This window comes from Rattus norvegicus, chromosome 6 (assembly GCF_021556685.1).
Source record: "Rattus norvegicus strain SHRSP/BbbUtx chromosome 6, alternate assembly SHRSP_T2T, whole genome shotgun sequence".
Lineage (NCBI taxonomy): Eukaryota > Metazoa > Chordata > Mammalia > Rodentia > Muridae > Rattus > Rattus norvegicus.
In genome coordinates this window covers 126463278-126486924 of record NC_141539.1, presented here as the reverse complement: position 1 = coordinate 126486924, position 23647 = coordinate 126463278, and the positions used below count along the sequence as shown (strand labels likewise).

Here is a 23647-nt window from a genome sequence, read left to right as displayed (position 1 = left end):
GTGGCTCCAGGAAAAGGCAGCACAGGCCCTCCTGGTTCCTGCCCTCAGGGAGAGCTCAAAAGCAGCCCCCACACCAACAACTTGAGCCACAGGAACACAGGTAAGACCAACTTTTCTGCTCCAAGCGACCTGCCTGGTGAACTCAAGACACAGGCCCACAGGAACAGCTGAAGACCTGTAGATAGGAAAAACTACACGCCCGAAAGCAGAACACTCTGTTCCCATAACTGGCTGAAAGAAAACAGGAAAACAGGTCTACAGCACCCCTGACACACAGGCTTAAAGGACAGTCTAGCCACTGTCAGAAATAGAAGAACAAAGTAACACTAGAGATAATCTGATGGCGAGAGGCAAACGCAGGAATCCAAGCAACAGAAACCAAGACTACATGGCATCATCGGAGCCCAATTCTCCCACCAAAGCAAACACGGAAGATCCAAACACACCAGAAAAGCAACATCTAGATTTAAAATCACATTTGATCATGATGCTGGAGGACTTCAAGAAAGACATGAAGTACTCCCTTAGAGAAATGCAGGAAAACAAACAAGTAGAAGCCTATAGAGAGGAATCACAAAAATCCCTGAAAGAATTCCAGGAAAGCACAATTAAACAGGTGAAGGAATTAAAAATGGAAATAGAAGCAATAAAGAAAGCACAAAGGGAAACAACCCTGGACATAGAAAACCAAAGGAAGAGACAAGGAGCCGTAGATACAAGCATCACCAACAGAATACAAGAGATAGAAGAGAGAATCTCAGGAGCAGAAGATTCCACAGAAATCATCGACACAACTGTCAAAGATAATGTAAAACGGAAAAAGCTACGGATCCAAAACATACAGGAAATCCAGGACTCAATGAGAAGATCAAACCTAAGGATAGAAGAGGGTGAAGACTCCCAGCTCAAAGGACCAGTAAATATCTTCAACAAAATCATAGAAGAAAACTTCACTAACCTAAAGAAAGAGATGCCCATAAACATACAAAAGCCTACAGAACTCCAAATAGATTGGACCAGAAAAGAAACTCCTCCCATCACATAATAGTCAAAACACCAAATGCACAAAGCAAAGAAAGAATATTAAAAGCAGTAACAGAAAAAGGTCAAGTAACCTTAAAAGGCAGACCTATCAAAATCACACCAGACTTCTCACCAGAGACTATGAAACCAGAAGATCCTGGACAGATGTCATACAGACCCTAAGAGAACACAAATGCCAGCCCAGGTTGCTGTATCCTGCAAAACTCTCAACATAGATGGAGAAACCAAGATATTCCATGACAAAACCAAATTTACACAATATCTTTCTACAAATCCAGCACTACAAAGGATAATAAATGGTAAAGCCCAACATAAGGAGGCAAGCTACACCCTAGAAAAAGCAAAAAACTAATCGTCTTCGCAACAAAACAAAGAGAAGAAAAGAACCCCCAGTGAACTAGATTGTTGGGGGGAGGGCGGCAATGGGGGGAGGATGGGGAGGGGAACACCATAAAGAAGGGGAGGGGGAGGGATTAGGGAGATGATTGCCCGGAAACTGGGAAAGGGAATAACACTCGAAATGTAAATAAGAAATACTCAAGTTAATAAAAAAGAAAAAGAAAAAAAAATTCTGCCAAACCGAATCCAAGAGCACATCAAAACAATCATCCACCATGATCAAGCAGGCTTCATCTCCACATGTGGCCCATACATATACAGCCACCAAACTAGATAAGATGGATGAAGCAAAGAAGTGCAGGCTGACAGGAACCAGATGTAGATCTCTCCTGACAGACACAACCAGAATACAGCAAATACAGAGGCGAATGCCAGCAGCAAACCACTGAACTGAGAACGGGACCCCCGTTGAAGGAATCAGAGAAAGAACTGGAAGAGCTTGAAGGGCCTCGAGACCCTATATGAACAACAAAGCCAAGCAACCAGAGCTTCTAGGGACTAAGCCACTACCTAAAGACTATACATGGACTGACCCTGGACTCTGACCTCATAGGTAGCAATGAATAGCCTAGTAAGAGCACCAGTGGAAGGGGAAGCCCTGGGTCCTGCCAAGACTGAGCCCCCAGTGAACGTGGTTGTTGGGGGGAGGGTAGTAATGGGTGGAGGATGGGGAGGGGAAGCTCATATAGAAGGGGAGGGGGAGGGCTAGGGGGATGTTGGCCCAGAAACCGGTAAGGGGAATAACAACCTAAATGTAAATAAGAAATACTCAAGTTGATAAAGATGAAAAAAAGAAAAAGAAAATGGCTGTTCTCATTCCTTCCACGCTGTTAATTGGGTTTCCTTAGCTTTCGTTGATAAATTATGAATGTTATTTATATAATGTAGGTACAGGTCGCTTATAAGGTATATGGTTTACAAATATTTCCTTGTGCTCTATAGTTTCTGTTTTCACATCCTCCAATATACCTAAGGGTTTTTTTTTCTTTTAAGGATTTTTAGAAGATTTGCTACTTGTCCTCTTTCTCTCACATGCAAAAACTCATTGCCTGATCTTTGTCTTAAAGGTTCCAGACGTCTATAGTTTTCACTTTTTTCCTCTTTGAACAACTTTGTCATCCATTTTTGATTACTACAATAAAATAAGAATCAATAAACATTTTTGGAATAACTAAGGTCAATTTATTCAGCATTTTAAAATGAAAACAATTGGGGGGGGCTGTCCTGTTAAAATCCAGAAAGAATCAGGATAAGAATTGTCCCAGCCTGATTCTTGAGGTAGGGTGAAGGATTGAGAGCCCAGGCTCCCATCTGGACCAGGCTTAGCTTAAGCTGACAGGCCTTAGGCTCATGTCCATGAGCAGCTAGCATTGACTAACCACAAAGGAAGAGCTGCAATGACCTGACTGATAATGGTTTCCTGAAGTGTCCATGGGCCTTTCATAGATGGTTTCCATTCTGAAGAAGAGAATGATGGTTCCAGTTGGGGGTCTGAAGACAGACAAAAGGTGCTCTTTCTTTCAGTAACACCTCTGTCCCTTTCACAGTATTAAAAAAAAAGAAAGGAAGATCCAGGGAAGTCAGTAGAAACCACTCCCTGCTGCAACTTGGAAGTGTCTGCCAGGGCAGATGAGGATAGAAATGACCACATCTCAGCAGGCCTCTTCTTTGGAAGGAGAGCAGCCAGAGAAGAAGAGGCTATTGCAGGCCAGAATTCGTTTCTTTTTCTTCCCTGTGGCCTGATTTTCTTGAGATTCTGTTGCTCTGTGTTTTATGTCTGGGAGGTCTAAGGAAACTGCAAGATCAGTCGTCCTCCACAGAGCCTGATCCATATCACACATCTCTTTAAGGAGCTTAGTATTAGGAGTGGCACAGACAGGGTTGAAGAAACTCAGTCCCGGGGTCACCTCTGTGGGATCATCCAGTTTGAAGGAGACTTCAGAATCCTGGTTCCACTCAACAGTACCCAAGCTCTCTTGTTCTTGCTGGCGGTTCCGGCACTTTGTGGGGTCACAGCCACAAGCCACACAGCAGTCCACCCCTTGTTTTCTACACCCACAGTGTTTGTTCCTACACCATCCCTTGCAGGAACACCCTTGAAAAGTCTTCCTGGATACTTTAGCCAGTTTCCTTGGTTTCCACTCCTTGTCATGGCCATCACCATCTTCAGATTCACTCATGGAATACTCTGGATAAGAATTTAAATCATCAATGTCCATGCTTTGGTCCAGGAACTTGCCTCTGACACGGGATGCTTTGGGCGGAGGTGGGATGTAGTTAAAGGAAGAATCTGGAGATTGAAGATCATCCCTCGGAAGATGAGATTTCTGGTCTTTGGTTCCTTGAAAGAGGCTCAGCTTCTGCCTGATGGCTTCGTTCTCTTGGAGAAGCTGCTGGTTTTGCTCACATAATTCTTGCATTTTCCTAAACTGGTCCTCCTGACATTGCAGTGTGCTCAACAGCTGCTGTTCCTTTCCACTAACTGACACCTCCAACCGCTGCTCTGCCATTTGGCTTTGCTGCAGCTGACTGAGGAGGTAGAGCTCCTTCTCTTGGTGCTTTTGCTCCGCCTTGGACAGCTCAGCTTTCCACTCTGCCTCTACCTGGACAAGATGACTTTGCTCCTCGAGCAGCATCTTCTGCGTTTTAGAATGGCTGGCCTGGCTCTGTTTCAGGTTGCTTTCGAGCTCACTGACCTGAAGTTTGGAGGAGACCACCTCCCCAACTAAATATTTTAGAGCACATTTGGCTTCGAGAACTGTGGCAATGCTTTCCCAGTGTCGCTTTGGCCTGTCTTCGCTCTCTGCATCCAGGAGCTTTTGCTGTAGGTCAGCAATCTGAGCATTTCTGAGTTCCATTTCAGCCTCTAGGCTCCTAATCTGCTTTGTAATAGAATCCTCGGGCTCTGAACTATGACCACATACTTCGTCACTGGCGAATGTCCACTTCTGGAGCTTAAGAGGTGGGTTTTCCCCAGGTTCCTTGTTTTCTTTAAGTTGAGCCATATCCAGGGCTAGTATCTTTCGCTCTTCCAGAAGGTCATTCAAGTGGTGTTTGACATCTTCAGTGCTGACCATAACTTCAATCTCATTGCTAAGCCAGTTCTTTACTCGTGCCTCTGTGCCCTCTAGCCCACGGTTCTGAGTCTCTTTCCGTTTATCCGCCGCGTCCCGTTGCTTTTGGAGGGCATCCTTGAGTCTCTTGTTTGCAGCTGCTGCCTCTTCGGTTTTCCGCCTCAGCACATTGGACTGTTTCTGGAAGTCTCTTTCAAGTTTAAGCAGCTCATACCTCCTCTTACGGTCTTGTTCTCTTAACTGGATTACTTCCTTGTCTTTCTGTTGTTTCCACTGTCTAGACTTCTCCGCATCTTCCTTCATCTGACGCATTAACTGGACTCGCTGGGTTTTCATCATCTGTATCTCCAGAGTCAGTTTGGAGACCGTATTCTCAGTGGACTCTTTCAGTTTCAGAAGCTTGGACTGCTCAGATAGCTTCTTCTTCAAATCAGCTATTTGAGCCTCCAGCTCTTGGAGACATTTGCGGCGGTGCTCACCCAACTTGGCTTGGTTGGCATCCTTTTTGGCCAACTGAAGATCCAAAAGCAATTGTTCCTTTTCCTTCTGCAGACTGGCGACTTCCGATTCTAGACTTCTGATGTTCGCCTCATACTGGCAGTGAATGGGCTGTAGTTGGCCACCATTGAAAGTTATCTTCCTAGCTAGGGCCTCTTTCACTGCAAGGGCTTTATTCAACTCAGTGAGCTCCTTAGACATCTGAGCTTGACGTAGAGCATGCTGTGTGGTGAGAGCATCAGAAGACCTCCTACTCTTTGGACTGATTGCCACTTGAGTTTCTAGTTCCATTGCCGACTCGGTGGCCACAACATTTTCATCTGATAGATGGATAACCGCTTGTTGCAGACTGCGAATTATCTCTATTTTCTCTATTAATTCCTGGTCTTCCAAAGTCTCCGTTAGCTTTTGGAGATCCACTTTACAGGCTACATGATCACTGAGCTCTTGAAGCTTGGTGTTCAGTTGTTCATTTGCTTGCTCTGTCAAAATGATCCTTTCCAACATCTGAGCTGTCTGACCAGCTGCCTCACTCAGAGCATGACTTAACTTTTCATTCTCCTCCCCCAGGGACTGATTCTTCTCCATCAGAGACTGGAGACTCTCTGACGGTTCTGCTATTATAGACCCAGGCAGGCTACCTCCATGGGCCTGTAGCAGTAAGACTCGTAGCTGCTGTACCTGATGCTTAAGATGAGTGAGTTCGGCTGTCTGGGGATCCGTATTAATAACAGGTTCGTTCTTGATTTTTCTAGCTCTGTCAGCGTAGCGTAGGGTATTCAATGTTTCCTCTAGACTGGAGTCAGCAGGACTCACACAGGCAATCATAAGAGTGTGGCTGTTGCCTCCCAGAGAATCTTGAAGCAAGCGAGTTAGCTTGGAATCTCTGTAGGGCACGAAGCTGCCTTTTTTGCCATCTCCAAGAGCACTGATCACATTTCCCAAGCACAGAAGTCCTCGGTTGATATTAATACCTTCTCTCAGTCGGTCCCCTTCAGCCTTGGTTTTCTTCTGCCTTTCTGATCCGGCAAGGTCTACCAGACACAACTTAGAGTGAAAGCTGCTGCTCTTGTCCGTTTTCTTCCTTTGCCTTATGAAAACTGTGAAGATGGCGTGAGATCGGGAAGACTGGGAATTCATAGCTGTGGCAGCTACAGTCCTGGCGTTGTTTCCCTGCTCCAAACAGGAAACCATGTCAGAAGCAACTGAAACTGTCTTCTCAGTGAGCCCCACGGTCTTTATTCCTGCCTTGGGATCTTCCCGGATATGTATTTGAGAAGCTTTTTCACAAGGTGAGCACAGAAGATCCAAAATTTCTTCGTTGTAAATCTCCAAGTAAGACACTCTCAGTGTAAACTCAGTGTCTCTCTTTTCTTCCATTTCTTTGAAAAGTAGTTGTATTACCCTAGGAATGACCCCGATGGTTGGCTCATCCTCTTGATTTGCACGATATGCACCTCCCATGGAGTAGGTCTTTCCAGAGCCAGTTTGTCCATAAGCCAGGACAGTGGCATTGTAACCTTTAAATATCCCTTTAATGAGTGGTGCTACTGCTGTGTTGAAGACCTCTTCCTGTTCAGTGGAGGGGTCAAACACAAAATCGTAGGTAAATGATTTATCAGTACCAATCACCACCTGAGGCTTCCCAGGCACAAAGGAAAGACACACCTGACAGCCCTCGCCAATCTCTTTCGGAACCAGAGGGCGGCAACGCAATGCCACTCTGACAGGAATTTCTTTCACCTCTTCCTTCATGATACTAGTCCAGCATCTGCTCAAAGCAATCGCTCAGCCCTCAGTCATCCCTGTCTACTCGACCCCTCCCAACTCGAGTTTTAACCGCTGTTTCCCAGCCTCCTCAGAAGCAACAGCCAATCAGAGAGCAAGCAGCCTGTGGGCGGAGCCTCGGAGTGCTATAATTATTGTTTTGAACACTCCAGCAACTTATATTAAGGGGATACTGGTTTTAGTTTTTGTTGTTGTTTTTATTTGTTTGTTTGTTTGTTTTCCTGATGGAATGATTTTAGCATCTCTGTGGAAAACTATACTTGTGCTTTGATCTTGATCTGCGTCTAACCCTTATGTTAATACCATGTGATCTTAATATCGTGGCATTGTGTTAAATTTTAAAGAAGCCTCAATTCATTTTTGCCCTCAATTGACTGGTTTTTGCCTAGTCTGAGTCTCTTTGGTTTCCTTAGTTTTAGGATAACCCTACCAGTGGCTACAAAATAGCCTGCTTGGACTGTGTTCAATCTGCAAATAAAGTTGGTTCACTTCCATTTTTATAACGTAGACTTTCCAACTGATAAGCCATGAGACGTCGTTCTGTTTACTTAGATCTCCTTTGATTTCTGCCAACAATGCCGTGCAGTCATCAAGGATATATTTTTATTTACTCTGTTAAATTGATTCCCAACATTTTATTTCTGTGCGTTTTACAACTTTGCTAAACATTTTGTGACGTGACTTCGAACAAATTTTTATTAGTCGCCTAAGTTTTGAAAGGTAGTTTTACCAGATGTACCATTTCTCACTGACTTAATTTCCTTTCAGCACTTGCAACACCCCATTCTAAAGTCCCCTTTTACCTTTTTAAAATCTGTAGTGCGCTGTTACTGTCTTCAGGCATGCTCCTGTTTTCTTCTCTTGTATTGTTGATCCCTTGTATATCTCAAGTCAGTTTTCCTTATTATCTTATTGAGTCTCCTGTGCGTGCTATTTAGTGTGTATTTACTTCCGTTACCATCCTCACAGCCTCATTGTTTGCACGTGGTTTTGTCTGTGTACCTTTTCTACTGTCTGGAATTACCTGTGCACTCACTCATTAGGGCAGCTTCCTTGTCTTGCACAGATTTGTAAAACGACATTTAATCCACTGCCTGTTCGCTGAAATTTGAGTCAACTGATTGTCTGCATTTCCCCCATAGTATCAGTTCCATTTGTCTGTTTGTTTTCCTATGGTGTTTCTTCTTCTTGTTGTTGAACACTGAAGCTATCATGTGTTGACTCTGGATTCTGGTTTGTTCTTTTAAGAAATGCTATTTTTACTGTTAGTCTAAAAGGCAGATGATTTCCTTGGTAAAAAAAAAAAAAAATCCTGCAAACTCTCTGACCTGTAGTTCTGATGGTTATGATCTCTGCAGTTTGATTTTGGTTCCCATTGCTTTCCTTTTACAGTTGTTCTGGGAGTGTACTGTGTAGCAGAGGGTTTAGACATGGTTTTTGTTGTAACTATGTTTTCTGTGTTAGGGCTCCCTGTTCTCTCTCTCTCTCTCTCTCTCTCTCTCTCTCTCTCTCTCTCTCTCTCTCTCAGATTTATTCATTATGTTTGTGTATATGCCTGCAGGCCAGAAGAGGGCACCAGATCTCATTACAGATGATTATGAGCCACCATGCAGTTCCTGGGAATTGAACTCAGGACCTCTGGAAGAGGAGACAGTGCTCTTAACTGCTGAGCCATCTCTCCAGCCCTCTTACTGCTCTCTTGTTCCTGGGATTTCCTTCTTAAATTTCCAAATGTTTCACCAGCCCCATGCCTTGACCCTGAGCTATCAGGTCAGTAATGATTCAGCTTTGTGCTTCCTGGGCTGTTTCAACCTATGGATATAAGATTACATATCTTATTAACACTGCCATCAATCTTCTACTATAAACATCGATGCAAAATATCCTTGAATGTCATTTAAGTCATATGTGAGTGTAACATGGGGAAAATCCCTAATAATAAAATTTGCTGGGGAAAGCCCTTTCTCTATAGGTATACATATGTGTATATATTTGGATACTGTTGACTAATTTTATTTTTAAAAGATTGGGCAAAATATGCCAAAATAAGTGTTGGTATTAACATTGCAAATTAACGTAATCTGATTTTTTTTTCTACATTCAAGTTCAGCAATTGGCTTGACTGATTAACTGATACTCCTAGAGAAAACATCAATGTAGACACAGGTAAGAGTGATCAAGGAATTCTTATACTCATGGGTCTGCATTGCCAAATTTAGCAGCATTGACTTCATAAAACAAGTCAGGTCTTGTCTTGAGTATTGTGTGACAGACTTTTCATGGGGAGACAGAATACACCAGTCTACTTCATCCAGAAAGAGAGCCAGAAAGGGGCCCAGCAACAAAGTAACTATTGCGCCATGTCCATTTTGATGAACTGAGTTTTCTAAACAATTTGTGAGAGGTTACTTATGAGAAGCACAGACAATTCAAAGGCAGCTGCATCCCCAGAAAGCCCATCCTAATGTATGTTGTGAGTCCCCAAAATCTACAGCACTGTAGTTCACTACAAAATCTCTCTCTCTCTCTCTCTCTCTCTCTCTCTCTCTCTCTCTCTCTCTCTCTCTCTCTCTCTTCTGGGATGGCTGGTCAGTCTCTACCCCAGCAAATGTTTGCTCCCTTACCCAGCTGGCTGGAGGCACTCAGAAATATTCCACATTTCTGCTTTGGGTTTCTGTTCTCTTCTTAACCTGTAACTGCTGAAACAAGGCAAGCCCTCTGGCAGAAACCTTTTTATTTGTGCCATACAATGGCTGTGAGTATCCACTAACCATAGCTTAGCTGTAAGGACATATTATTTATTTGTTTGTCTGAAACTCAAATGTAACCGGGCATTTTATCTGGTAACCTCACAAGCTCGCTGTGCTAACATGTGCAATATTTGTAACTGTGCTGGACAATTTAACACAAGCTGAAGTTATCTGAGAAAAAGGGATCTCAATTGAGAAAATACCTCCACGAGACGGGCTGTAGGCAAGCCTGTAAGACATTTTCTTTATTAGTGATTGATTGAGCAGGATCTTCTCGTTGTGGATAGGACCACACCCGGGCTGTCTGGTGGTCCTGGTTTTGCAAGAAAGTTGGCTGAGCAAGCCATAGGGAGCAAGCCAGTAGGTGCCCCTCCATAGCCTCTGCATCATCTCCTGCCTCCTGGTTCCTGCCCTGTTCTTGTTCCTGTCCTGACTTCCATAGGTAATGAACAGTAGCATGGGAGAGTAGGCCAAATAAACCCTTTCCTTTCCAACTTGCTCTTTGGCCACAGTGTTTTATCGCTGCACTAGAAATTTTAAGAAAATATACCACCCTTTATTGTAGTATTGGGGAAAATGGACATTGTTACCTTATACTGAAATGAAAATAATCTGAAAAGGTTACCAGCTGAAATATGCGATGTATCATTTTGTTGTGTGATCTAATCATAAGCGGCAATGCAAAAGTAGAACATACTGCTATAAGAACCCAGAGGGGAAGAAGAGAAATATCAAACTCCAGGAATTGGAAATATTGAACTAGTGAACCAAATTAATACCTCTTTAATTGTGGAATATACCCCCATAGCTGAGCATGCTGGGAATCTGGCTGTTTGTATATGATTTGTGCAAGAGGTAAACACTGACTCGATTTTACCTACAGAAAAGGAGGATGTTGGATTTTTTATTTCATATACATAACTTTTACATTATTCCCCTTGTCTCCCCTCTAATCCTTTGGATGTAGACCCCACTTCTCAAATCTATGGCCTTCTTTTGTTGAATTTTCACTGAATATCTCTGCGTCTTGTCAGCCATAATTACTTACATCGCTTTATCTAGAGATGGGGGCCCATGAGAGTTCCCCTTCAACATGTGACATGTAGACTTGTGTTGTTAGTTTTCAGATCCTCTTTTGCAACCATATAGTTGAGGATTCATGGGTGCAGCTTCCTTGTTACTTATAATCTGCAAGCAAATATCCTACTTCTCGCTGACTTTAAGAATCTTTCTATCATCAGCCCATGAGCCTTAGGTGCAGGGATTATATTTTAAATGTATCTGTAGTGACTGGGTACTGCATAGTCTGTTATTCTCTGAGTACTGGCCAGTTGTGGCTTTTTATAATAGTTGTTGCTACACAAAGAAGCATCTTTGATAAACAGCTAAAAGCTATGCTTATTTTTGGGTATAATGATAAGGATTACTGTTAGAGATTATAGTGGTTGGAAGTAGTAGTAGCAGTAGTAGTAGTAGTAGCATTAGTAGTAGTAGCATTAGTAGTAGTAGTAGTAGTAGCATTAGTAGTAGTAGCATTAGTAGTAGTAGTAGTAGCATTAGTAGTAGCATTAGTAGTAGTAGTAGCATTAGTAGTAGTAGCATTAGTAGTAGTAATAGCAGTAGTAGTAGTAGTAGTAGTAGTAGTAGTAGTAGTAGGTCCTCCTCTAGATTCTATGGCTTCATGAGCCAAGGTTAATTGGCTAGGTGTTCAGTATCAAGCATTATTTTCCTCCCATTGTTTTGACCTTTAGTCCAACTATTCAACTGTTTGTTATCTGTAGTTAAAGCATTCTGTAGCCTTGTGTTTTTCCACCTATCCACTTTGTTCTCATAAATAATGGCTCTAAGGCTTAATATTTAATGAATAAATGCCTAGGGCCAAAGATTTGCTTGTTCCTCAACTAGCTCATAACTTAATTGTCCTCTTATTCTATTCTAGGTCATGCCATGTGGCTAGTTACCTGGTCCTTAATGTGACCATCTTCTTCAGTGTCTGGGACAAATCTCTCAAACCTATCTCCCAGAATCATTCTCTCTCTCTCTCTCTCTCTCTCTCTCTCTCTCTCTCTCTCTCTCTCTCTCTCTGTGTGTGTGTGTGTGTGTGTGTGTGAGAGAGAGAGAGAGAGAGAGAGATGTTCCTCCTTCTCTTTTAATGCTGCCTCAGCTCATTAGCCACAGTCTTTTTTATTGACACACGAATGCATAAACATTGCATAAAGGATTCCCTCTAGAGTTACTATCAAGATATAAGAGCCACCAGAGGGATATCTTGCTGTGCTGGTCCTTGGCATCACAACTGGGTAGGATTATTAATTTTCTCTCTTCCAAGTGGCATAGCTCCTTCCAGTACTATGAAAGCTAGGACTCAGGGAGAAACCTTCGGATTAGATCCAGTTTGATTTGTCTAAGTCCCATTTCCAAAGTAGGTGGTGTCTTCAGAAATAGGGACTTATCTTCAAATTCTGAGAGAAAACCAAAAGCATCTGTAATAGCCTAATTGTTTGGGGAGTTCCTTGGACTCCCCTAGACAACAAGACTCAAGAAGAATTTCTCATGCTTGGCTTAACATTGTTGTTACTAGTCTATTCATTATGGGGGAAGCTTTATTACCCAAGTAAATTGCACACACACACTTCTGTGTACTGTATGTAATTTTAGGTAAATATATACTAATTTGATTCCTATGACCTCTTAAAACTTTTTTTGTTACCTTCACTCCCTTTCCTCCCTGTGAACCTGTATTGCCCTTCCTTCACCCAGTAAAACAGTCCTCATTTCCCACTTTACATTCATTTTATTGTGTTCACTTTCTCTTTTGAGACAGTCTCACTATTTAACCCTGGCTGGCCTGAAACTCACACAGGTGTGCCTTCATCTGCCTCTCAAAGGCTGGAACTGAAGAACAGCACCACCACACATGGTCAAGATAGTTATGTAGAAACCAGCAACTAAAATGCAGCCACCATACAGAAATGGTGTATTAAATAAGACATGCAAACCCACCTGGAACCCAGGAGATACTTTGACTTTGTCATTCTTATCTCTATTTTCTGTAACTTAGTTTTCTTTCTTTGGAGCCTGGCTTCCTAAAGCTAACTCAGTAGTTTTGAATCTGTATGAATTGTTCTAGAGATCAGCCCAATTCCAGATTCCCAGGACAGCACCATCAGTCCGCTCATTGTTGGTCCAACAGTCACTTGTGTGCCAATAAAATATGCAGGCAAAGGATCCTGGGAGAGTAGGATTGGGATGTGTATAGAACAACTTTTCCAGCTAGGGGTAATGGTGTGCATTACTAAGTGAAGTGGGGACGGGGGAGTGAAGATAGGGCAAAAGGGACAGATAAGGAAATGTCAGAACGACCTGCACAGCAGAAGGTCACCCTGCCATGAGGGTGACATGGCTTGTATTACCACCTTTACCCTTTATTCGTCCCTCTGAAAAGATGACTCTGTGGGAAAAGTGCTTTCCACACAGGCAGGAGGAACTGAGTTCAGATCCCCAGGAGCCATATAAAGCTCAGCACTTGAAACCCCAGTGTCACCATGGAGAGATGGGCAGATCCCAGTGTCACCATGGAGAGATGGGCAGATCCTGGTGTCACCATGGAGAGATGGGCAGATCCCGGTGTCACCATGGAGAGATGGGCAGATCCCGGTGTCACCATGGAGAGATGGGCAGATCCCAGTGTCACCATGGAGAGATGGGCAGATCCCAGTGTCACCATGGAGAGATGGGCAGATCCCGGTGTCACCATGGAGAGATGGGTGGCAGGAACAGGAGAGTCCCCAGATACTTCTGTCCTACAAAATATACTTTTAAAAATCCTTCTTCAGGGGCTGGGGATTTAGCTCAGTGGTAGAGCGCTTACCTAGGAAGCGCAAGGCCCTGGGTTCGGTCCCCAGCTCCGAAAAAAAAAAAATCCTTCTTCAGGGCTGGAGAGATGGCTCGGCGGTTAAGAGCACTGACTGCTCTTCCAGAGGTCCTGAGTTCAGTTCCCAGCAACCACATGGTGGCTCACAACCATCTGTAATGGGATCTGATGCCCTCTTCTGGTGTGTCTGAAGACAGCTACAGTGTACTTATATGTAATTAATAAATAAATCTTTTTTAAAAAAATCCTTCTTCAAATAAGGTAAAAATTAAGGATTGATACCCAAGATTGTCCTCACTGCCATACTATGTAACATATGTATGCTTGAGTTAATGGAATTAATTCCATTAACTAATCGAATTAACTAATGGAATTAATGATTTTTGTAAAAAGCTTATCTTAAAATTTAGATTCCTTAAATTGTACTTTCATTAGTATAAAGTGAAATATTATATTATTATAGGCACAATTTTGATAATTAATTCTTTTCTTGTGTATCCATAGCTTAGGCCATTCTGACAGGGGTAAACTGAAATCTGAAAGTAGATTTGGTTTGCACCTCCCTGATGTCTAGGCACATAGAACATTTTAAAATATTTCTCTACTATTTGTGTTTCATCTTTTGAGAAATCACTGTTTTTCTGTTGATATTCTAGACCATTTACACTTAATGTAAGTGTTTATTTGGTTCCACTAAAACCTATCATCTGACAAATGGAAGAAAGTTTTACTTACCTGCTACTTATCTTCAGGTTTACTAATTTCCTCTTTTACTTCATTTTATATTAATTACTTTCATGATTCAATTTTACTTCTACTATTAGGACATCTACCCTTATACAATATATCTTAGGAACTTTATCCTCGGGGGAACACTAGTCCCTAATATTTTATTTTAGCTTGAAGCTGAGCCTCACTATGTTGCTCTAACTGGCTTAGAATTTGCTAGGTACACCAGACTGGCTCCAAAGATAAGATCTTCCTGCTTGCCCTTCCAGCGTTTGGGATTGAAGGCATGTGCTTCACACACCCAGCAGTATTTTATTTTTAAAACAGCCTCTGCCCTGGGTTCGGTCCCCAGCTCCGAAAAAAAGAACCAAAAAAAAAAAAAAAAAAAAACAGCCTCTGAACAATTTCACAATCCTCCTTAGTTTGGTTTTAGATCATTTCACCACAAAAGGAAGAAACCGTGACCATTTGCGGTCAATCCCAATTCTCCTCTCCTGACCACCTATCAACTCTTCCAAGCACCTAACCCCAACAATTTCTTCTTTATTTCTGTCTGTCTGTTTTCCTACTCAGGCCCTTCTTACCCTCCTCTCTAAATATAATTATGTGTCCATGAATAATGTCATCTCATTACTCTCTAGTACCTAACTACCCAAAACTCTAAGAAGCACCATTCTATTCTGTCCTACAAAACAGACTTTTTTTATATTCTACATGTGAATGAGATGATGCCAGTATTTGTCATTCTATACCTGGGGCACTTCACCGAATCCAATGTTCTCAAGATCCATCCATGCTGTCTCAAATAACAAGATTCCACAATATTTATTCATATTAGGCTGAACCACTTACCAGGCTGTCTGAAAATTAATTAATCAAGTCAATCTATCAATAAATAGCTATATTGATTGACCTGTCTTTTTTTTTTTTTTTTGGTTCAGTCTTTCAAGAATGTGTGTGTTGTGTGTAGGCTACCTTCTTTTTCTGCAGTATATAAGTCAGTATTGTATCTCAGAGACACTACCTTATTGTATTTACTATGAATGTATTTTTCAATGTATCTGATGGTATATGCAGTAAAACCAGCTCTTTTTCTCTAGACTCTCATTTACAACACTTGTGGCATCAAATGTATGGATTTGCCACCATGAGCAATTGTTCTGTTTACTGAAGATGCCGAGTAGGCATTCTGTGATTTAATCTCACTTTGGTAATAGGAACACAAAGTCAGAATCAACTCTTACGCATTAGAAAGGCTCTGTCTCCTATTTCAGAATCCATTCACAAGTCCCAGGTTGTAACCTGTGTTTCTAACCTGGCTGCTATACATCAAAGAATCTCATAAGCCCCTTATTAAATTCAATAATTTGTTAGACTTCTCACAGAACCCAGGGAGACTCTCATGCTCATTTTTTCAAAGGTTCAGTCCATTGTCATCATGGCAGGAAGCATAGCAATGTGCAGGAAGACATGGTGCTGGAAGAGCCAAGAGTTCTACATTTTGATCAGAAGGTAGCCAGGAAGGGTTGGGGATTTAGCTCAGTGGTAGGGTGCTTGCCAAGCAAGTGCAAGGCCCTGGGTTCAGTCCCCAGCTCTGAAAAAAAGAAAAAAAAAGAAGGTAGCCAGGAGGAGTCTCTCTCTCCCACACTGGGTGGAGCTTGAGCAATAAGAGCCCTCAAAGCCTGCCTACGCAGTGAAACATTACATCCAAAAAGGCCACACCCATTCTAACAAGAACACACCTACTACTAATCATGTCATTCCCTAGTGGCCAAGCAGCCAAACAAATTAGTCTATGGGGACCAAACCTATTCAAACCACTACACTTCTCTACCTACGTATGATCAACCATTAACTCAACCCCTAGCCTCTCCCTTTCTGAGGAAAATGTATGAAGCTGCAAGTTTCAGCTTCAAAGTAGGATTTTGCCTTGGCTGTGTTAAGATGAAGCTGAATGTCTTCTTCCCAGCCACCAGTTTTCAGAAACTTATCAAAGTAGACAATAGATGCAAATTCCATACTTCCTATGAGAAGTGCACGATGCAAAAGTTGCTATTGATGTTCAGGGCAAAGAGTGAAAGAATATAGTCAGAATGACAAGGTTTTCTATCTAAGAAGGGTGTCTTGACCCAGTGTAGAGTGTGCCTGCTCTTGAGTAAGGGTCACTCATGTTCTAAGCCAAGGAGATCTAAGGAGAGCATATGCAAGTCTGTTCAGGGATGCTTTGTGAAGGCCAATCTGATTGTTATCCCGTTGTGGGAAGAGGGTGAAAGAAGAAAGAGAGGAGGGAGGAGAGAGAGAGAGAGAGAGAGAGAGAGAGAGAGAGAGAGAGAGAGAGAGACATTGATTACTGGACTGAGAGACACTATTCTACTTTGTCAGTTGGGGCCCAAGAGAACTAGTAGAGTATGTATGCTTCTCAATCTCTCTAAAGAAGATGGTTCTCCGCAATATATTGTCTAAAGTCTTTAAATAAAGAAGGTAAGTAGATCAAAAGCTCCCAATGGTCATCCGCTTTTTACTCCATGTATCCTGCAATAAAGACACTATGTAATTGCTATGAACAAACAACACACCAAGAAAAATAAGGAAGAGGTTGTAGAATAAAGGAAATTATGGGGTAAAAGAATGAAGAAAAGCCAAAGAAAAATACCCATAACAGATTTTTTTTAAGTAGCTAATTTCAACGAATTTTTTGCTTTGTTTGTTGTTTTGGTTTTTTGTTTGTGTGTATGTATGTTTTTATGGATATTTTTATTTACATTTCATATGTTATTCCCTTTCCTGGTTTCCTGTCCATAAGCCCCCTATCCCACCCCCTCCCCTTCTTCTATAAGGGTGTTCCCCCTCCCCAACCACCCCCCTTTCCTGCCTCCACACCCTGACATTCCCCTACACTGGGGGGTCCAGCCTTGGCAGGACCAAGGACTTCTCCTTTCTTTGGTGCCCAACAAGGCCATCCTCTGCTACATATGCAGCTGGAGCCATGGGTCTGTCCCATGGCTCATTGGGTAATAAGCCATTACTCTTTGGGTAATGGTTTAGTCCCTGGGAGCTCTGGTTTGTTGGTATTGTTGTTCTTATGGGGTTGCAAGCCCCTTCAGCTCCTTCAATCCTTTCTCTAAGGTCCTCCAACAGAAACCCCATTCTCAGTTCAATGGTTTGCTAGCATTTGTCTCTATATTTGTCATGCTCTGGCTGAGCCTCTCACGAGACAACTATATCAGGCTACTGTCAGCATGCACTTCTTAACTTCATCAATCTTATCTAGTTTTGGTGGCTATGTATATATGGGCTGTATATCCATGTGGGGCAGGCTCTGAATGGCCATTCCTTCAGTCTCTGCTCCAAACTTTGCCTCCATATCCACTCCTATGAATATTTTTGCTCCCCCTTTTAAGAAGGAGTGAAGCATCCATACTTTGGTCATCCTTCTTGAGTTTCATGTGTTCTGTGTGTTATATCTTGGGTGATTCAAGCTTTTGGGCTAATATTCACTTATCAGTGAGTGCATACCATGCGTGTTTTTCTGTAACTGGGTTACCTCACTCAGGATGACATTTTCTAGTTCAATCCATTTGCCTATGAATTTCATTAAGTCATTGTTTTTGATAGCTGAGTAGTACTCCATTGTGTAGATGTACCACATTTTCTGTATCCATTCCTCTGTTGGAAGGTATCTGGGTCTTTCCAGATTCTGGCTATTATAAACAAGGTTGCTATGAACCTAGAAGAGCATGTGTCTTTGTTGTATGTTGGAGCATCTTTTGGGTATATGCCAAAGAGAGGTATAGCTGGGTCCTCAGGTCATTCAATGTCCAATTTTCTGAGGAACCTCCTGACTGATTTCCAGAGTGGTTGTACCAGTTTGCAATCCCACCAACAATGGAGGAGTGTTCCTCTTTCTCCACAGCCTTGCCAGCATCTGCTGTCACCTGAGTTTTTGATCTTAGCCATTCTCACTGTTGTGAGGTGAAATCTCAGGGTTGTTTTGATTTGCATTTCCCTTATGACTAAAGATGTTGAACATTTCTTTAGGTGTTTCTCAGCCATTCGGCATTCCTCAGCTGTGAATTCTTTGTCTACTTCTGAACTCCATTTTTTTTTTTAAAGATTTATTTATTTATTATATATAAGTACACTGTAGCTGTCTTCAGATACACCAGAAGAGGGCATCAGATCTCTTTACAGATGGTTGTGAGCCACCATGTGGTTGCTGGGAATTGAACTCATGACCTCTGGAAGAGCAGTCGGGTGCTCTTAACTGCTGAGCCATCTCTCCAGCCCCCCTGAACTCCATTTTTTAATAAGGTTATTTGTCTCCCTGCGGTCTAACTTCTTGAGTTCTTTGTATATATTGGATATTAGTCCTCTATCGGATGTAGGATTGGTAAAGATCTTTTCCCAATCTGTTGATTCCTATCTTGTCCTAACCACAGTGTCCTTTGCCTTACAGAAGCTTTGCAATTTTGTGAGGTCTCTTCTGTTGTTTTGAGACAGGATATTAGTAGGTAGCTGACTGGAATGGTTGGCCTCACGCTCATTATGTAGACCAGGCTGGCTTCAAACTCATAGAGATCCACCTGCCTCTGCCTCTTATGCCCCGGGATTAAATATACATGCCACCAACCCAAGCAATAGTTTCTCCTGTATCTGGATGCAGTCAAAATTAAGTCTTTAACAGTAACAAATAAATGATCAAACCTTGAGATAAGATTGAGAACAAAATACACACACACACACACACACACACACACACACACACACAAAATGTTCCCTAGAGTACCTTGTAATACAGTAATAGATTTAATCAATTTATTTAGAGTAGTAATAGAAAAAGTCTTCTTCTGAGTTAGTATGAATTCCTTGTCTTTCCGTGTCTTGCCTCAGCACGTGCATCCCATCAGCCTGAGTCCACAGAAAGAGCAAGAAACAGCAGTACACCAGTTTTTTTGGTGCCTTTCTCTCTATGGAGTCCCAACAAATGCAGTGCAACTAAGCAATGTAAAGTAGACCAATACATGAGTGTCCTTAGCAAAGACTCCTTCATCACATCCTTTCTCATGCTTGCCTAAGCAGAACATCCTCTCTCCTCTGTCTGCTTCTGCAAAACGCTCCTTCATGGGCTACCTTAGCCTTTTACACTGGTGTCCACTTCTTGGCGTTTGGAGGGTATAAATAGGACTCGACAGAATAATGGGGACAGAGTTTGGCTTGCTGGTACAGCTCGCTGTACAACACTTGTGGGTCTCACTTCTTCGCTGACCTTCAGTTCACTGAAAGAGGCACAGCTGAGAAGTTTTCTGGTGTCCCTTTGGGTCCCTCCTGCTTACTTGTGCCAAGGCTGAGGCCTGGCTGTCTCTGCTGGGGAGTGCCACTGCTGCTGATCCTGTTTGCTATCCCAGCTCTACCGACTGCTGGTGTATTTGTAAAGTGTTTGTGAGCGGATCGAGCTGCTGCTGCTAACCTGTGAACTGAACTGCTGACTTCCAGAGAGCACAGATGAGAATTGTTCCAAAGAACCTTTCTAAGCACATCCACTTCGCCCATATCCTTTCCTTTCCACTACCTCTGGTGGGTGGTGGGCTATAAGGGAGTAACTTAAGAACTACCATCGGGGTTGGGGATTTAGCTCAGTGGTAGAGCGCTTGCCTAGGAAGCGCAAGGCCCTGGGTTCGGTCCCCAGCTCCGAAAAAAAGAACCAAAAAAAAAAAAAAAAAAAAAAGAACTACCATGAAGGGCCGGAGAGATGGCACAGTTTCCAAGCTGTGTCCAACCTGTGAGCTATTACCCTAGCTTCAGCTTTTCTGGTTTTTTTTTTTTTTTTTTTTTTTTTTTAGAGCAAGACAGGGGAATTACTTGATCTTTCTGTGTATCCCCGGATCTCCTAGTATTCTCTATGTACCCAACAAAAGTCCTCTTGCCTTAGCCTCCTAAAAGCTGAGATTACAGGGGTGTACTTCCACACTCTATTCTTTCTCCTTTCTTACAACAGTTCTTGGAAATACAGACTTTCTTTTAAGGGTATCCAATTTGCGTGCTTATGTTGTTGCTTGTCTCTTGGTGCTATATATGAAAAAGAAGAGCAAGTGCCTACTTAACCTGAGATCACTTCAGAAACAATCATTTCAGAACCTCTGTGTCATTCCTCAGTGCTGTGCAGCTGAAATGGCCCTGGCCCTCCCTTGTTCAAGAAAAAAAAGAGAGGGATGACAAAATCTGATTGTATTTTCAGTGCTTTACCACAGTGCTTATGTATTCTCTATCCTCCTACCAAAACATTCTTCACTGTTTGTTGGGACCTAGGCCAAAAACTCCGTGTGGTTTAGTCGTATGCACCATGTGCTCAGAAAGAAGATGTGCTGTAGAACGTTAGACTCTGGTAGGACGCATCCTCTGATTGTGAAACAACCAAAATAATGTGTTGTGAGAAGCATCTAGGGGCACCATACGGAACATTTCCAGTATCCAGAAACTCCATATGCCGTGCTTCTTCTGTATCTGTCAGATTAGACACTATTTCAACTTCTAATACTGTTGATTAACTTTGTAAAGTGAAATTATGTGGAATCTATTGTTTTGTGTCTGGCCTTTGTCAGTTGACATGATGAAACATTCATATTTGTCAAAGGATCTGTGTTCATTCTATGACTATAGTTTTCACAGTGTGTTTTTATCCATTTGTGTACTTGAATTGCTTGTATTTAATGCTTCTAGTAAACAAAAGAGTGATGAAGATTTCCATATCAGTCTTTTGCTGGACGTAAGCTTTCTTTTCTTCTATACATCTAGGAATAGAACACTGAACCACAAAGTCAACGTTTATCTAGATTTGTGGAAGGACATCGTAAGTGCAACTAGTGTTATTACAAAATAAATGTATCTATTTATAGTGTCACCAGCAATATGAACGTTTCCCTTGCTCACTTCTTCACAACACTTAATGTCATTACTCTTTTTGTTGTTGTTATAGTTTGTTTGTTTGTTTGTTTGTTTGTTTGTTTGTTTGTTTGAGACAGGGTCTCATTATGTAGCTCTGGCTCTCCTGGAACTCACTATGTACACCAGGGTGGCCTCAGACTCACGAAGATCTGCCTGCCTCTGCCTCCCAAGTGCTGCTGTTAAAGTGCTATGCCTGGGCTAGAAGCATTAATCTTCTTTTCGTGCATGCATGTTCATCTGGTGATGGGGTAGTGGTAAATGTAGGGGCCAGAGAACAATCTCAGGAATGCCATCTACCTCCCTTGAAACCGGGTCTTTTGTTGGTCAAGAGCTAACCAATTAGGATAAGCTAGCTGGCTAGCAAGCTTTAAGAATTCTCTCTGGGGGGAGGGTGGGGAGGGGAACACCCATAAAGAAGGGGAGGGGGAGGGATTAGGGGGATGTTTGCCTGGAAACCGGGAAAGGGAATAACACTCGAAATGTAAATAAGAAACACTCAAGTTAATAAAAAAAAAAAAGAAAAAAGAAAGAATTCTCTCTAGCACTAAGATTATTACAGGGCTGCACCAACATGCACAGCATTTTTTCCGTGGGTACTGGAAATCAAACTCAAGTCCTCGTGCTAGAAAGGCAGGCACTCTACTGACAGAACTATTTTCCTAGCTAAGGTAGTTTGAATGAGAATGCCTCCCAGAGACTCTGTAGTGGGACTTTGGGGGAAGGATTAGGAGGTGTGACCTCATTGAAAGAAGTGCATCACTGGGACTGGGTTTTGTTCAAAAGCATATGCCATTCCTAGCTAGCTCTCTCTGCCTCCTACCTTCATATCTAGATAAATACCTTAGCTACTGGTCCAGCACCATGCCTGCCTGCCTGCCTGCTGGCATGCTCCTTGAATGATGTTCATGGACTCTAACCCTCTGCAACCGTGAGCCCCAAATTAAATGTTCTCCTTTGGAACTTGTCTTGGTCATGGTGTCTTATCACGACAATAGAACAGTAACTAAGATACTAGCCCTTCCTTAGTCTTTTTTATGTAAGCTATTGTGATGAGTATATAATGGTGTTTGTGGTGGTTTGAATATGCTTGGTTGAGGGACTGGCACTATTTGGAAGTATGACCTGTTGGAATAGGTGTAACCTTGTTGGAGGAAGTGTGTCACTGTGGGTATGGGTTTCAAGACTCTCCTCCTAGCTGCCTGGAAGTCAGTCTTCTTCTCTTGCCTTTGGAAGTAGTTGTAGAACTCTCAGCTCTTCCAGCACCATATCTACTTGGCTGTTGCCATGCACCTCTAAACCTGTAAGGCAGTCCCAATTAAATGTTGTCCTTTATAAGAATTGTGTGGGTCATGATATCTTTCCACAGCAGTAAAACCCTACCTAAGGGCTACCTTTTGGGCTAATATCTACTTATCAATGAGTGCATACCATGTGTGTCTTTCTGTGATTGGGTTACCTCACTCAGGATGATATTTTCTAGTTCCATCCATTTGCCTAAGAATTTCATAAAGTCATTGTTTTTGATAGCTGAGTAATATTCCATTGTGTAGATGTACCACATTTTCTGTATCCATTCCTCTGTTGAAGGACATCTGGGTTCTTTCCAGCTTCTGGCTATTATAAATAAGGCTGCAATGAACATAGTGGAGCATGTGTCTTTGTTATATGTTGGGGCATCTTTTGGGTATATGCCCAAGAGAGGTATAGCTGGGTCCTCAGGTCATTCAATATCCAATTTTCTGAGGAACCTCCTGACTGATTTCCAGAATGGTTGTACCAGTCTGCAATCCCACCAACAATGGAGGAGTGTTCCTCTTTCTCTACATCCTTGCCAGCATTTTCTGTCACCTGAGTTTTTGATCTTAGCCATTCTCTCTGGTGTGAGGTGAAATCTCAGGGTTGTTTTGATTTGCATTTCCCTTATGACTAAAGATGTTGAACATTTCTTTAGGTGTTTCTCAGCCATTCGGCATTTGTCAGCTGTGAATTCTTTGTTTAGCTCTGAACCCCATTTTTTAATAGGGTTATTTGTTTCCCTGCGGTCTAACTTTGTGAGTTCTTTGTATATTTTGGATATAAGGCCTCTATCTGTTGTAGGATTGGTAAAGATCTTTTCCCAATCTGTTGGTTGCTGTTTTGTCCTAACCACAGTGTCCTTTGCCTTACAGAAGCTTTGCAGTTTTATGAGATCCCATTTGTCGATTCTTGATCTTAGAGCATAAGCCTTTGGTGTTTTGTTCAGGAAATTGTCTCCAGTGCCCATGTGTTCGAGATGCTTCCCCACTTTTTTTCTATTAGTTTGAGTGTATCTGGTTTGATGTGGAGGTCCTTGATCCACTTCTTCTTTTTTTTTTTCTTTTCTTTTTTTCGGAGCTGGGGACTGAACCCAGGGCCTTGAGCTTGCTAGGCAAGCGCTCTACCACTGAGCTAAATCCCCAACCCCCTTGATCCACTTCTTTTCTTTTTCTTTTCTTTTTTTTCCCCCAGTTTTCAGGAACTTTATTTTCCTTCTACCTTTTTCCCCTTCGCTCAGGTGTCTGCAGAGCAGC

General features: G+C 42.3%; 1 pseudogene; it reads right to left on the bottom strand.

The window, feature by feature from the left end:
- Kif4b (kinesin family member 4B) lies at positions 2948 to 6789 on the bottom strand (annotated as a pseudogene).